The sequence below is a fragment of the Passer domesticus genome, chromosome Z, assembly GCF_036417665.1.
Source record: "Passer domesticus isolate bPasDom1 chromosome Z, bPasDom1.hap1, whole genome shotgun sequence".
NCBI classification, from domain to species: Eukaryota; Metazoa; Chordata; class Aves; order Passeriformes; family Passeridae; genus Passer; species Passer domesticus.
The window spans coordinates 26,631,719-26,647,293 of record NC_087512.1 but is presented as its reverse complement, the minus strand read 5'-3'; the positions used below and the strand labels follow the sequence as shown (position 1 = coordinate 26,647,293).

The 15,575-nt window shown below is 42.2% G+C and overlaps 1 long non-coding RNA gene across 1 annotated transcript; it reads left to right on the top strand.

Annotated features, from left to right (window-relative positions):
* The first annotated feature begins 12,391 nt into the window (after window positions 1-12,391).
* Window positions 12,392-14,950, top strand: LOC135289402 (uncharacterized). Its single transcript, XR_010352157.1, has 4 exons — window positions 12,392-12,547; window positions 12,757-12,979; window positions 14,140-14,206; window positions 14,902-14,950. It is a non-coding gene; the product is annotated as an uncharacterized LOC135289402 (long non-coding RNA).
* Window positions 14,951-15,575: the final 625 nt, after the last annotated feature.

Sequence of the window (15,575 nt, the reverse complement as noted above, 5' to 3'; positions counted from 1 at the left end):
AAATAAAACTGGGGGTGTGGGAATGATTTTTATTTTGTGGGCTGTATATCACTGCTTCAAATTACTGGATAATTATGTAATTTATTATTGTTGTGTAGGGGGTTTTTTCTGCTGTGGGGTGGTTTTTCTCATTAGGATTTTTTTAAAATACTGATTGCAGTGCCAAGGAATATGAATGGCCATCCTTCAAACCAGAAGGAAAAATTAATACACAGTACCATGAAGACATATCTTCAGTCCTATATATATTAAGTACTAAGCTCTTTTGTTTTTTCTTTCTCATCCTATAGCCATTGAGGGTCATTTCCAGCATGACAGGCAGGGAGATCTGTCAACTAATAATTGGTTCACCCTTTCTTCCTTTGTTAATTAAAGTTGGCTGCAGTTGGATTTAACATATTGAACAAAGTCAGAGTTGAAGTCTTTTGGGACCCCGTAGAGCAGGGAACTGCAGCTGAGAGCTGGTTCTATGAGGTTTGTAATATCATATACTTAACAAGATGAAAATCTAAAGACTGATAGCGTCAAGTCTGAGGTGCAGATTTAATAATACTTTGCTGCATGTCCAATGGGGAATAAAAGTGATGGAAGTGATTATTAGCTGTACAGCTACAGCAGACAACTTTTGTCTTTGGTGTCTTTTTTATCATAACTTTTTTACTCTGTTTCATCTTTTAACCTCTTCCTCTCCCAACGAATTATCTTTTCCCATTTAATTCAGGTTTCTGTAGTTCATTCGATGTCACTACTTACTGCTGCCACATTTCAGCACATTTCAGAGGTATGACCAATCATCATTCAGATTTGACTGTTTTGAATGAAGGAAAACATGGAACAACTTAAAAAACCTAACAATTTGTATCTTCTTTCTGCATAGTGAAATAAAAGACTGCTGCTGAAAATTCTGAGTTCTGGAAAATTCAGTTTTAATACAGTAATCTTATTTTATTTTTAATGGTACTGCAAGATCACTTATAAGAGAGACAAATAAAAGCAATACTTAACAGAGTAAAGTTTATTAGTTTTTTCTAGAAGTTGTCTATTTCTTCACTATTAGCTAAGATCCAAGCTTTTATTTCTTCTGAAACCTAGGCTTGACTCTAACACAGACCTTCTGTGCTGTCCTTTTCTGTTCAAGAGACCACAAAGTATTTTGCAAGATGCAATGGCAAGTAAGTAAAACAAAACTATTGACTAGTATTTGAAGGCAGTACTTGCTCATTTACTCTCTCATGTTGGTATCAGAAAAGCATATCCATGTTACATTAATGGTATGGAATGGGACATATTTTAAGGAGTTACATATTCACATTTTATTACCCAGATAGCAGTGGACAACCACACTTTGGCATGCTGGCAGTAAGCTGCTCTATCAGAAGCAACAACTTCATATTTACACTGAATTAATCCCATTGACAGACACGACATACATTTGTTGCTGGGTTATTGTTGGTCATTGTGAATAGACTGATTTACCATTCAGAGGTATTGCAAAAGTTCTGCATTGTCATTCTTAGGTCTTGATGAGAACTTCCTAGAGCAAGTGAAGACACATCTCTTTGCTAGATGCTCTAATGCATATTGGGGTTCACATAACTCTCTAAAATCTAGGTCGGAGATTGAAAGTCATTAGAGTAGTTAGTGGGTACTAAACACCACACAGATGCTTTTTCTAAAATTTTAGACTGTTCCTCTGATATTTGACCACAGATCTGTTGGACTTCTTGCAGGCCTGTAACCTGTCTGTAGCTCTGATCAGGCTTTTCTGCAGATTTTGACTTCCTGGTTATGTCCACCCAGATTTTACACAGGGGTTTTCTCTTTCACCTACACAGGCATAGCTGTCATTTTGATTTGTGGTGTTCTTCATTTTGGAAGCTTGAATGTCTTTTTCTGTGATGGTGACAAAGACATGTTTTGTCTCTACTTATTCCTTCAAAGATGCCCTGCAAGGATCCTTCCCAATTTGGCCCCTTCCTCTTCCCTCTTTGCATCTTTCTGTTGGCTCTTATTTTTCTAAGGGAGCAGACACCAACAGAGTGGTCTTCATGTTTCATTGCTATTATAGTATCTCCACAATCTGCTACCCTTCCTCTGTCTTTCTTGAGGTTTGATATGATCTACCTCTACAGATCCCCACTGCAAAAGGGAGCTGCAAGCTCTTTACTCCTCCCCTGTTACCATTCCCCAAGCAGGGAATTCTTCCCAGGAGATGTTACTGGCCTTTAAATGATAAAAGTACATGTTCAAGCACATCCATAGAGCGCCCTGTGATGTGCACAGCGCAGCATTGGACAGTTACTTGCTGGGACAGATGAGTGCCCAGCAGAAAATCCACGGGCACGGAAGGGTTCCTGTGTGGACTGGTGATTGGTGTCCACAGCAGTACCTCGGAGGAGTCCCCTGGTTTCCTCTGACAGTGCATTGCACTAAACAGCTTGCTGACACCCTGCTTTTGCTCGACAGCTCCTACAACCCAGGCAAGTGACACCCTGCCAGGGAGATTTTGGGTTCTTTCTGTAGAAGAGCTTCTTGTTCCCCACACGAGCCTGCAGCTCGCTCTCTGTCCAGCTGCCCGTATCTCCGGGGCTAACCTGTTACTTTGTGTCCCAGCCAGGCATCAGGGCAATTGCTTTTAAAAACAGAGCTAAACTAAACTAAACTAAGCAAGAAGCACCGAAAATAAGCATGCCAACCCCAACGGGGGGCTGCGGGAGAGTCTGCCAGGATGTGGGGTGGGGAATGTTCCCCCAGCGGCACACGGGGCCGGCTCAGCCCGAGCCCGCAGCCTGCGGACCCTTCCCGGTGCCGCAGCCGGGCTGCGCCGGTGCCGGGCTCCCTCCGCGGCCGAGCCTCCCCGGCGGGCAGGCCGAGCCGCGCAGCCAGCAAGCACAAAGAGAGCTACCTTTTTTTGTACCCTGGTTTTATTTTTGGGTGGTTTTTTGTGGGTTGGTTTTTTTTTTTTTTTTTTTTTTTTTTTGTTGGTTGGGTTTTTTTGGGGGGGGATTTTTTTAGGGTTTTTTTGGGTTGGTTTTTTTTTTTTTTTTTTGTTTTTTTCCCCCTCCTTCGTGAAGGGCTTAAAAATACCTCCGTGATCCACATCGGGCACCGCGCGAGGCTTCGGCAGAGCAGAGGTGCTGTACATTTGACAATGCTGTTAAAACGTTACTAAAGTTCACGCAGCCTCGACGGCATCTGAAAAACTAAATAAGAGACCAGTTTCAACCCAAATCCCCACTGGAGGGGATACACTAGTATGTTTCTTATTTTTATTTTCCTTATAGCCTGTTAAATTGACTAATAAAGTCAACACAGAGTTCTCTGTGTGGCTTCAAAAAACTCAGTAATTTTGTTAGAAAACGTTGAAATCCAACCCCAAAGTATTCAGCCCAAATATTTAGTTAAAGTAACCCTGTGGGTTAATAAACTAAACAAAGGCAAACCATGCAAAACTGCAGCAATGAAAACCAGACTTAAATAAACGAAGGAAAGTTTATAAGAACTCTTTAGCTGGAAAAAAACAGCGAGGGAAAACTGCATGAAAGTTTAATATGAAGCATGTGATACACAGGGGCTCGTTTTACAGGTACACAGCTTCACTTCAGACAGTCGTTTTCTCCAGAAAAATTTCGAAAATTATTTTTCTGCTAAGCTGCATTTCCTTCGAAACTTCACTGCAGCGTTTTCTACTGAAGAAACACTCGATAGCTTTTGGCAGGTTAAGAGGACCTCTTCTCTGTCTTGCAGCTCTCTCACTGCCCACACTTCACCACATTGCTAATTTCGGTGTCTGACTTGTTTGGTTATTTCAGCTCCAGTAATGTGGTTGCAAAATATTTACCTTTCACACAAGAACCTGGATTATTTTGATTAGAGACCGATGCACTCTTCAAAATGTTTGCTTATGAGCAGGAGTTCTTCAAAAAGGGGCACAACAAAAGATCCCTCTTCTCAAGTACCGCTTTTAAAACAGTTGTTAATAGCTAAACCCCAGGTTGCAATAGAGGTGCCTCTAAAAAGAAAAAAAAGGGGACATTTAAACCAAGCTACTCAAAATACATATGCTAAATTATCTCTGATTGCCCTCAGCACGTTGGCAGTTTGGTAATAATTATAACCATTGCTGTTCTGCAGTTTAGATGATCACGGAAGAAACCTTCACGACAATTGTTTGGGTTTTTTTATCAAATAAAGGGCATGGGATTGATGGCATGTTTTTCTCTATGGGTTTCCAAATTATTTTATCTTGCATTATATCCCCAAAGAAGCAGCCCGGGAGAAGACCGCTGGAAAAACAAGCCCCGGAATGACAGGAGATCGTTTAAACTTCTCTTAGTTGCTTTTCATTGTCAAGAAAAGCTGAATAAACAGCGTCGGCCCCGCCTGAGAGCGCAGAAAGCAGGTTTGAAATGAAAGAGACATGCAGAGGGAAAAGACGAGGGCTTTTTTTTATTTTCTTCCCTTTTTGAGTACTTAACTTTCTCCTTTTCAGAAAGGAACTTCGTGCAGCCCAGGGAGCACTTTATTTACCGTGTACAGAAGAAACAAGTCAAATTTAAAATTAACCTCCAGTCGTGCTGGGAATAGATCCGACCAAATGTTGGGGGAATTCCTTTATTTCCCCATTCTGATATTTTTGTCCAATTCCGCTGCTTAACCATCACCCGTTGTACTGCCAATGAAGGGAACGGTCCCTTTCGGTGACAAGCCCTGATGAAATTATTTTCTTTAGAAAGAAAAAGAGAAAGATGGACTAAGGAACTTGGGGCAACAAAGCTTTACAAGGAGAGAAGAAAGACTTGGGTAAAATACGACACATTTATCTATCAATTGCTAGACAAGACAAAGAAGGCTTAACAACAGTTTGAAAAGAGTGGCCTGTGAATGGTTACTATTCAATTTGTATTTTATTCCCCGCTGGTCATGGAATTGAGATCAGAAGAAAAAGTGAAAACACATGGCTGAGGTCAGTAGGATCAGAGAACCACCACATACAGCAAAGGGAAGGAAAAGCAAAGGGAACTTGTGTGAAGAAATGGATTATATAAACAGAGCTTACCATCGCCTGCACCCCATTATCCTATAATTTACACTGCATGGGAGCATAGAAATATATTAAACTAGTGATAGGTTTCACCGTTGCTCTATGCCAATCAATTCCATTATATACTTTCAGACATGTTTAGAATTCTTGGACTAATGTGTTTATTTTAAATATCACAGGGAAATTATGACATCACCGGCAAATAATGCTGGGGAAGGTTGCCTTCCTTTTGAAGTACGCTGCAGTGAAACATGATTTTAATTACATAATCACTTTGAAACCGTAATTATATAATAAACGAGGGGGATTAAGCGGGAAGTGTATAGTACATTAAAAATTGCTTAGGTCCTGGAAAAACAAACCGAACACACAGTGAGAAACGCTCGGTCACGAAGATCGCTTGATAAGTCCGGGCTACAGCGTTTTGCCGGAGGCGACAAAAAGATGTCCCCTCCGACAGCCGCCGACGCTTGCCTCCCGTGTTCCTCCGGAGAGCACAACCCCGGCCCGGTGTCGCTGGCCGCCGCCTCCTCCCGCGGGCTGGGGCGGCCGCGCTGACCCCCGCTGCACCGGAGAGCCGGGCGGGGACCAATCCGGCTTTGAAAAGCGGGATCAGCCGCCGTCCCTCCGCCCCGCGGGGAATTCATTCTGCCCCCGTGGGCTGGGCAGCGAGCCCCGCTCCGCTGCGCCCCGAGGCACCGGGGACAGGAGGTCTCGTTTCACTTTTCAGGCGGCTTTTTTTTTTTTTTAAATTTTTTTTATTTTTTTTCTTTTTGTGTATGTTTGCTTGTTTGGGTTTTGTTTGGTTTTTATTTCTTGTTTTCGTATGGTTGTCATGTTTCTTTTGGTTGTATTTTTGGTTGGTCTTTTTTTTGGTTGGTTGGTTGGTTTTTGGTTTTGGTTGTTTTTGGTTTTGTTTTTTAAGGGCTAGACCGGAGCGCGGCAAGGTCCCGGGGACCCTCTCTGTCCCCGTGTGCTCCCCCGGGACTGCCACCGCCTTTGCAATCTCTCAGGCACGGGAGTCAGATCTGCCAACCTCTTCCCCCACCACCCCCGGCCCCTTTTGCCCTGTCCCCCTCAGACCGAGCACCGCAGGGGGAGCAGTGGATGCCGAGACCCCCGAGAGCACAGGAAGCCTCAAGGAAAGGGAGGGAGGGACCTCGTCCACACAGTTAGTGCCCACACACTGCCCAGAGGGCAAAGCCCTGGGGGCTGTGGTTGGATCACCAGACCAGAATTAAACTCAGACCCAGCTAAACCACTGCAAGAGTCTCTGCTTGCAGCGTCAGGGGTGACACTTCCACCCTGGTTTCCAGTGGTTTATTGCAAGTCAGCTTGGCTCTCAGGACACATCAGACTCAGCCCTTGCCACACAGTCAGAGAACTGCTCTCAACATTTATCTGATGGGTTGCTCACGTCAGGGACATATCTTCAGGTCTGGACTGTGTATTTCCTACCCATCAGGACACCTTACTTTTTGGAAGGTGAAGAGGAAACATGGCAGCATGGATGCCCTTCACTGCAGAAATGGCTTGGACCATCCAGTTCTGGACAGGAGAGTTGTACCTGGAGATCTTCTTCATCTCGATGTTCTTCTAGCAAATCCACTGCTCAGAAAGACCTCTGCAAGCACAGAGAGGTCTTGTAAAGATGTTGACAGGCAAGCACAGGTAATCTGCTTGGTGCAGCTTCACCTGGTCCCTGCCTGAAGGGAACAAAGCAAACTGGCACCTAAGGACCAGGCAGCTCCATACTTTATCCAGAGTCTCATGGCCCTTCATCCCCAGCCCATCTAGCAGGCTTTTATTTGGTCTCTGAAGTCAAGAGTCACTATTTCCAGGAGTTGCAATTCCAACACACACCCCCATGGCTGGCCCAGAAACCACAAAGGCAGGAGGCTGCTTGATGATGGCACAGAAAGCCAAACCGAATATGGGACCTTCATCAGGTGGCTCTGGACCTGGGCAGACCAGCCGGCTCCCCACAGTTCCCTACAGACCAGCCCAAAACCCATGGATTCTCCAGAAAGACTGCTTATGTTCACATGCAGATGCTAATCGCATACTCAAGAGGCTGTCCCAAAGAGAGCAATCTCCCCAGATGCTAGCTGTGTGGTCATGAATTCTCAGGAATATAATTTTTTCATATGAAAACATTTATTTTTCCTCCAGATGTCATTGTAATTAAGGCGGAAGAATGCACTCTGTTAAATGTGTGAGAAAGATCATGGTGCCTCACAAGTCTACAGGAGTCCCTGGAGGACCAAGTACCAGATGGCACAGATGAGACTCCGACAGGGGCATAGGGGTGTATGGCCTCAGCAAAAGTCTTTCAAGAAGCTTTCAAAAGTCTTTCAAGCTGGTCACAAAGAGGGAGAGAGAATATGGCAGGGGAAGGCTTCTGGTGTAGTGGGGAGGCTCCAAAGTTGTCCAGTCAGTGCTCTACACTAGCCAAAGGGTAAGCATATAATGGGGTTGTTTTAGTCAGAAATTAATCTGTTTAGTTCTCATACAGTATAGTGTCTGCTGTGGTATTGCCAGAAGTCCTGGTCTCCTAATTACATGGGGGAAAACAAAAGAAGGACACAGCAATGAACAAAATATCTGCCAGAAAACAAACAGTCTAAAGAGGCAGTCAGTGGCACCTGCAAACCGCAGGCAGCAAGAAGGGAGAAATAGGAAGCTGTTCCGGGCTAAAGGAAAATTAAGTAATAAGAGTGCCTGAAGCACCCAGAAGTCTGTTTTCCACTGTGCAGATGTGGAACTTTTTAATTCTAAAGGCCTCAGACCCCAGAAGCATAAATTAGTTGAAAAACAAAGAAGTAAATTTGTGCTTGGTTCATGACAGGATAGCCCATGGATTTGTCCCTGCAGTAACTTCCTAAAGTGCAGCTTAGTAGAGGCTAGGAGGTTGCAGTGTGACTCTCAGCTTCCCTGGCTCTGATGTTTTTAACTCCCATTCTGGCACATTTTATTCTCTTGTTTTGGAACATCTCAGTAACACTGATAATATAAGAATTCATACTTAAACAGCTTATTTAATCCAAGTACTTCAGAGGCCTGTGCTGACATGGTTAAGTTTGCAAAATAGTCTTGGACAGATGCAGCAGTTTGTTTACTTCATATTTAGTAGAAACTGTGTGTACACTTGGACCAACAGATGGAAAGACATAACAAAATTATTTAAATAGTTTCCTCAGTGGAAGTTCTTCCCTGAATAGAGTGTGTTGCAAAAATTTCACTGACAGTTTGAAAAGCAAAGGAAACTGAGATGAGAACTACATTGGAAAAATCTAAGGGTATAATATAATTAAATACAACTTACTGGACTGGATAGTCTTGTTTGACTGAGCATAGGTTTATATCAGACTCATTTAAATGTCACAGAAATTGTTTATTTTGTAGTGAAAGTAGCTACTTTGAGGTGATATGTCCTTCCATCATTTTTTATTTGACTCAAGAAAAAAAAAAACCACTGTTTCTTCAGTTGTTTCATCCAGAAAAAATGTGATAGAAACATCTGGTGTATCTGCCTTCTCTAAAGGCTCTTACCTGCTAAAGCTCAGTCTTTGTTGTCTGGACTGCAAGTCAGACAGAGCCTGTGCCTGTCTTAGTTTCAGCCAGCATAGAATTAATTTTCTTTTTAGTAGCTGGTATAGTGCTGTATTTGAATTTGCTATGAGAATAATTTCAGAAGCACACTGATGTTTTTGTTGTTGTTGTTGAGTAATGTTTACCCTAAGGACTTTTTGATGTCTGCACTCTGCAAGTGAAGAGATGCACAAGAAGCTGGGAGGGAGCACGACCAGGACAGGTGACCCCAACTACAGAGAGGCATATTCCATACCACAAAAGAACATGCTGTACATAAACTGTGTCTAGTTCCCAGGAAAAGGGGCTGGTCTCTGCTCTGGGTCTGGCTGGATTATGTATCAGTGGGTGGTGAGCAGTTGTGTTGTGCATCACTTGCACATCTTGGGTTCTCTTTCTCCCTCTCCTTTTCATTACTACTACTACTACTAGTACTGCTCCTGCTGCTGCTGCTGCTACTACTATGTTATTATTTTATAGTTCCATTTTTGTTTCAATTATAATACTGTTCTCATCTCAGCCCATGAGGTTGTCATGGTTTAACTCCAGCTGAAAAGTCAGCACCACACAGCCATTTGCTCAATCCCCTTCTCTCCCCTCTGCCCCTGTGGAATGGGAGGAGAATCAAAGTAAAAAGTGTAGGTTAAAGCAAGAACAGTTCAATAATTGAAGATAAAATAAAAAACAGTAATAAGGGTGTTATCATTAACATTAACCTTATCATAATAAGGCTTATTATCATTATTATAATAATAATGATAATAAAAAGGGAAAAACAAGTGGTGTATAATACAATTCACCACCACATGATTGATGCCAGACGCCCCTTCCCCAAGACTAGGCCCTCTTCTGAGTAACTCCCCCCAAATTTATATACTGGGCATGACCTTCTGTGGTGTGGGATACCCCTTTGGGCAGTTTGGGTTGCCTGTCCCAGCTATGCTCCCTGCCAGTTTGTTTTTTTTTATCTCCTCACATAAGTGAAAGGGAAAAAAGTCCTTGACTTGGGATAAGCACAACTTAGCAACACACCAAAACATCAGTATGTTATCAGCACCATTCTCATTTGGAATCCAAAACACAGCACTGTCACAGCTACTGAGAAGAAATTAACTTTACTCTGCTTGAAATCAGGACAGAGATTTACCTCTTATTCAGATTCTCCTCCTCACCAGGGAGGGAGGAATGAGTGATCTGTTGCATCAGGTGGGATTAATCCAGGAGAGTACCCAAAAGCTCTTTCCCTGAAAAGTCTCCAGGTCTGAGAGAAAGCATAACTCCAACATGATGGTAATGCGTCCCTGCCTGGCATTCACAATACATGGGCAGTGGAAGGCAGGCTCAGAATGGCATGGCCCAGAACACCCATGATCATCCTCTGGGAACCAAGAGGGGGCTTCCAGTCACTGTTGGTGCAAGGATGTTTTTCATGTAAAGCTTGGCAGACTCATGGAGAAGACCTGGGCAGAAATTTCCCTTCCCTTTCCTGGCAGAAAATTCCCTTCTTGGGAAACCAAAATGTTGCACAATGCACTTTTTGCAGTTTATGGGAGGATCTGAGCACATTCATGGACTCTGAGACCTACTGGCAGACTGCAAAGTCATGGAAATTAAGGAGGACATATAGAGATTTCAGCAGTGATAGTGGAGCACTATCATATTACTGATTTTCTCATGTGCAGTCTATCTGTGAGAGATAGCAAGGTGCTGAGCTTGACGAAAGAGAAGATTAAGTAAATAAAATTACTATTCTTTCTGCTGTTCATGTCAGAGTAAACAATATCTCTTTCAAGGCTGTTGATTGATGTAAAAGAATCAACCAGACAAGAAAAGTGGAAGGAAGAGAGATGGGAAACATTTTTTCCTTCTCAAAAGACAGCATGTTTAAAAATATCTTCTTGATAATCACAGATATCCATTAATTATGAGTATGAAGAGCTGCTTGCTGAGTTTTACAAAGCCTGGGGAAGCAACTCTGTAACTTCATCTGTGTACCCAGAATGTCTGTGAATAAAATCTATCAGAAGAGCATTTATTTATTTTTATTACTGGGCTTTCAGCAGAGATAAGTCTTTCAATTCTCCAGGTTTTTGGCATAAAAGAAAGCAGGGAACTCCTGAGACTGAGTGCTCGTTTAAATAGAAATTATCAAGGTGCAAGCTGGGGCTGGGAATCAGTATTAGGCCTTGTGTAGATACTTGTGTTCTGACGTCTTCTTTTAACCTAGTAGTATGTAGGAAATGGTTTGAGAAAAACTGAAAGCCATTTTTCTCTGCACATGAAGGATTTTCTAGAGTTTTTGCGTCAGTTATGCCACTGAAAACAGTGAACGTCCTTTGCAGATGAGACTTAGAAACTTTTCATCTCTTTTTAGGGAGCAGGCAATTTTCTGCCTGTGATAAATACAAAGACAGGGAAAGAAAGCTGATTGTGTTTTGCCTGAATTTATGCCTGCCTTAAAGTCCAGACGCACATTTATTTGTTTACCTTTAGATACAATGGACAGTGAAAGTGACCTTGAACATTTCACTTTATACAGAAACCTAATTTTATCTGAGCTAAAGATATTTAAGCAAGAGGTGTTCCAATACTCTTAAGATGGGAACAGGATGAAACTTTGCCCAAGCATGGTAGAAATAATTATCCACCAGAGGAAAGCATTTTGTGAGGCCTAGATATCCTAGAGAATTGTAAATGATATCCAGGCATCAGCTTTTTTTCTTTCATGCATCTCAGTGGATCAAGAGTTCTGTATGGCTCGAAGCCTACATCTATGAAGTGTGGTCATTTCTAGCAACACTGAACAAATTTAAAATGCCATGCATGCTGGGAAGTTTTAAATATATGGCAGTAGAAGTTTTGTGCACAGAGATCTTGGAGCTTCTGGCTGGAATGTTCCTCTTGCTCTGGTCACAACAATATCCTGAGAAGGACATGCACATAAGCAATTAAATAGTTATTATTACCTCCAACATAGAGGCTTTGACCTTTTTGAGTCTGTGATGTCAAAAATAAACTTCCACTGGAGGGCTGTTGATAACTGAGCCCCACATGTATTCTTGCAACTTGCACAGGTGCCTTTCTTAGTCAACTTATTAAAATAATACAGAAACCTTTAGGTCTGTGGACTACAAGCTGACTAAAAAAATTAATTGGTTGCTTTAATATGTTTCCAAAATTCTAGATGAAAGCACAAAGCACACTCAAATGGGAAATAGAGATCACGCTAAACCATCCCTTTTATATTTTTCTTTACAGGATAATTTTATTTTAGAGGAATAAACCTTGTGTTTAAGAGACAGCCTTCTGCCTTTGAAACCTTCTCAGAGAAAATGTCTCCCCTTATCAAAATCTGAAGACAAGTTACTCGCTATTTCCCAGCTGAGTTTCCATCAGACTGTTTCTATATCCTCTTTCTGGCTGCTGTCTCGCCTGGCCGCTCAGCTGCCTGCAGCCCATTGCCAATCCCATCTTTTGTGCATTATTTAAATCTAAATATCTCTGTAATCATTCTTTTATGTGACAATACCAATGTTTTTCATCAGACCAATGAAGACAGAAACCAAGTCTTTGCAGAGCATTAACTGTGTCACTATTTTCCCTACATTGTCAGCCCCAAACCTGTTGACCCAGGAACAGCTTGCAGAGAACAGTTGAGGAGAGATATGCCAGCCACCCTGCTCACTTTGCTGTGACACGCTCTCTTACTGCACACAGAAGGTATCTGTGCTCTCATAGCTCAGAAACTTCAGAAGCTTTAGAAGCTTCAGAGACGAGGTCTTCAAGTAGAATCTGGATCAACCGACCTGATCAGGGGAGGTTCTGAAAGTATAAAGAGAACCTTCCCAGGCTGCTGTCCTGCATCAATACAATCACTAGTTCCACCTTGGATTTAGAAGACTCCTCTGGAAGGTCAGGCAAGGTTATGTTGAAGTATCACCTCCATGTCTCAGAGGGAGACAATCCAACATGTTGCACTTGAATCAGCTCATGTTGTTGGTATCTTACAGATAAATACCACTTACTGCACCAATATCACACAGTGAGGCAAAATCATAATAGAGGACACACAGTAAAAACAAATGTATTTAAACATAACCACATGTTCTGTGATTCCACAGGACTAAATCTTCAAAGTAATAATATTATTTGTAAAACACCTCCCTTGGCAAATTTTGCTGGACCATGAAAATACTGCAATAAAAATGTCATTTGGAATGTTATGTAAAATCATTCAAGAGAAGAACAAATAAAGGAGCCTGGGATGGAGAAAATTAGCTTGGATACCAGTGAAACACACTGAATCAAGAGGGATCCACATAGGAAACATCTGTGGAGGGAAAGGTATGTGTCTGCCTGTAAGAATAGTGGGGAAACAGAGGAGAAGCAGAGAAGTAGTGATGAGTGCTAGCAGTTTCCAGCAGGAAGACCGGCTGTTAAATAATTTCTTACTGCCATAAAAGAGGGAGTCTGTGGCAAGAAATAAACAAAGGATCCAACAGTGACCAAGGCTCTCATCCTCAAGTGTACTAGCCCAGATGATGTGTGCCAAGTTGATGCTCTGCCAGGTCTGTGCTTGAGTCTGTCTCTTTTCCTCCTTTGGGCTGCCACTTGCCTGAGCAGCTGGGACCACATTTTGCCAAGTTGGTCATGGCCACAGGTAACCCATGGCGAACTTGCTGGTGAGCTGCAGGACCTATTTGTTGAACAGTGCTGACTGTAGCTTTCCTTCTAGCTGCTATATGGTAAAAGGCAGCTAAAATACCCTGTTAATTGCTATACCCATTGAGAAGGCAAACAGCTAAATTTTTGTGGAGAGCTTACAAGAACCTATGTACTGCAGGGATGCTCACTTAGGGCAACTGTTTGACACACACCCTCAGCGCTGGACCCCTGCGTGGCACCAGACACTGATTTCTACAGGGACTCTGGGTTTCTCAACATCCCAATTGCTTTTAAAAATAGGCCTTCTCACCAAAACCAGTTAGAATTTTCATGCAGGATACTGAAATTGCAAGGTCAGAGAAGGGACCTAGCTGTGAATAAGAAGCTGTAAAGTGGACAGGACTCCTTGCAGTTCTGTCCCATTTGCCCCACACCTTCAGAAGATAGTGCAGTGGCTGAGCAGCTTTCTTACCTGACTTGGCTGCCATTTCTCTGACAAGTAATAATTGTAAATTTTCTATATCTCCAAGGAAAGATTTTTCAGACACCTAGCAATATGACATTTCAGTGGCATAGCAATGGTACTGATTCTGGAAAGAAATTTTTCCTACTGGGTTACTCATCTTCCTGGTTCTACGATGAGGAATGTAAAAGGACTTTACAATTCCTCTCTTATAAAGTAATAAATCAGTTGTCATTGGTCCTAAGATAATGTATTCACCTTTTAAAATTTTAATGGCTCTTAGTGAGGACACAAGTGAAACAAAAATACTTCTAGGTAGATATGTATTGATTTTTGTGTCATACAGATGCTGACATACACACTTACATGCTTACAGGTTTCTTGATCTTTCTTTTCTTTCACTGCCACTTGAAAAACACCCACAACAACAACAACAGCAACAGGTCAGCTAAATTATACAGGTGAAGAATACCTAGATGTAAAAAGGGGTGGTTTCATGATTATATTTCCTCAGTGTAAAGCTGCTGAATTTTAATCTGGAATTTATTGCTGATTTAAAAGTATCAGGATCATTTACAGGCAAGTCATACATGTGGTATGCTCACCTGTAAAGCAAGCTAAGTCATTCCACTCAAGCGAGGAAAGCAAGAGAGTAGTGTAAAACTTGCATGTGATGAATTAGGCAAATGAATATATTAGAAAAGGAAAGAGAAGAAGAGATGACTTCTAAGCACTTAGAAAATGCTCTTCTTGAAAACCAGCTATTGAATCAGGAGAGCCCACATAGCAGAATGGCAGTGAAGGCCTTGGGAATTGTGCGTATCTGTTTTTGGAATAGCACAGCCTGTATAAAAGGATGACAGGCTAATATTACATTTGTTGTGTTAGATTTGTGATTAAGATCTGCTTAGATTTTGAAATGTCCAACCCCATTAATTTTTCAAACTGGAAGGAGTTAGATTAATTTCAGAAAGAATGGGAGTACATTTTTGATAAAACATGAAGTCTGTGCCAAGCACTCAAAATCCAAGAAAGAAAGAAATTTGTAAACTCGTTTCATATATACACATCCCACATTACTTGCTGATATTATGAGGTAGCCCAAATCCATGTTTACATGCTGTTTTTTTCTTTACAGGAGCATTTTAACAGTCAAAACATGGGGTGACACTTGGGAAATAAAATAGGTTTGTTTACAGAAGAAATCAGTTGTCTGGAAAGCTTTTGTTTCATTTATTAAAGAAATTGCAAGGCATGCAACGAATAAGATGAGTTATAAGGACATGATCTCAAGGTTAAGGCACTTGAAATTCTTGTAACACTACTATTCATCTCTGTTCCCCCCAAAATTCCTCTATTATACTGGACAAGTTACTTAAATGAAGTGATATGAACTTGTGGTTTGTACAGCAGGCCAGAAGCAGAGACCCAGCTCACAGTAATGAGAGCAGGATCCAGAACAAAGAATAGGACTGAAGGCAGCCTGCATGACAGGGAACCTCTCACACAGTCATCATTTTGGCTTCAGGCAGCTGGCTCTAGAGCTCCATTTGAGTCAGGGTCTGCTTCCTGTCAGCACAGCAGTCAGCGCCTGCTGCCTGCAGGGTGAGGCATTCCAGCCAGGCAGTCACTTGTTCCCACTGCAATGTGAGGTTCCCCTTCCTGGGCACACATGTGAACCTGGGTACCACCCCATGGCAGGTTAGGTCAGTCTGGCTCACTCAGCTGCTGAAGTAACACCCGTATTGTCTGCACCAGGGAAAGAGAAACAAGAGCTACATGTTAAGAAAAGAACTCCAGAGAAGTAGTGAA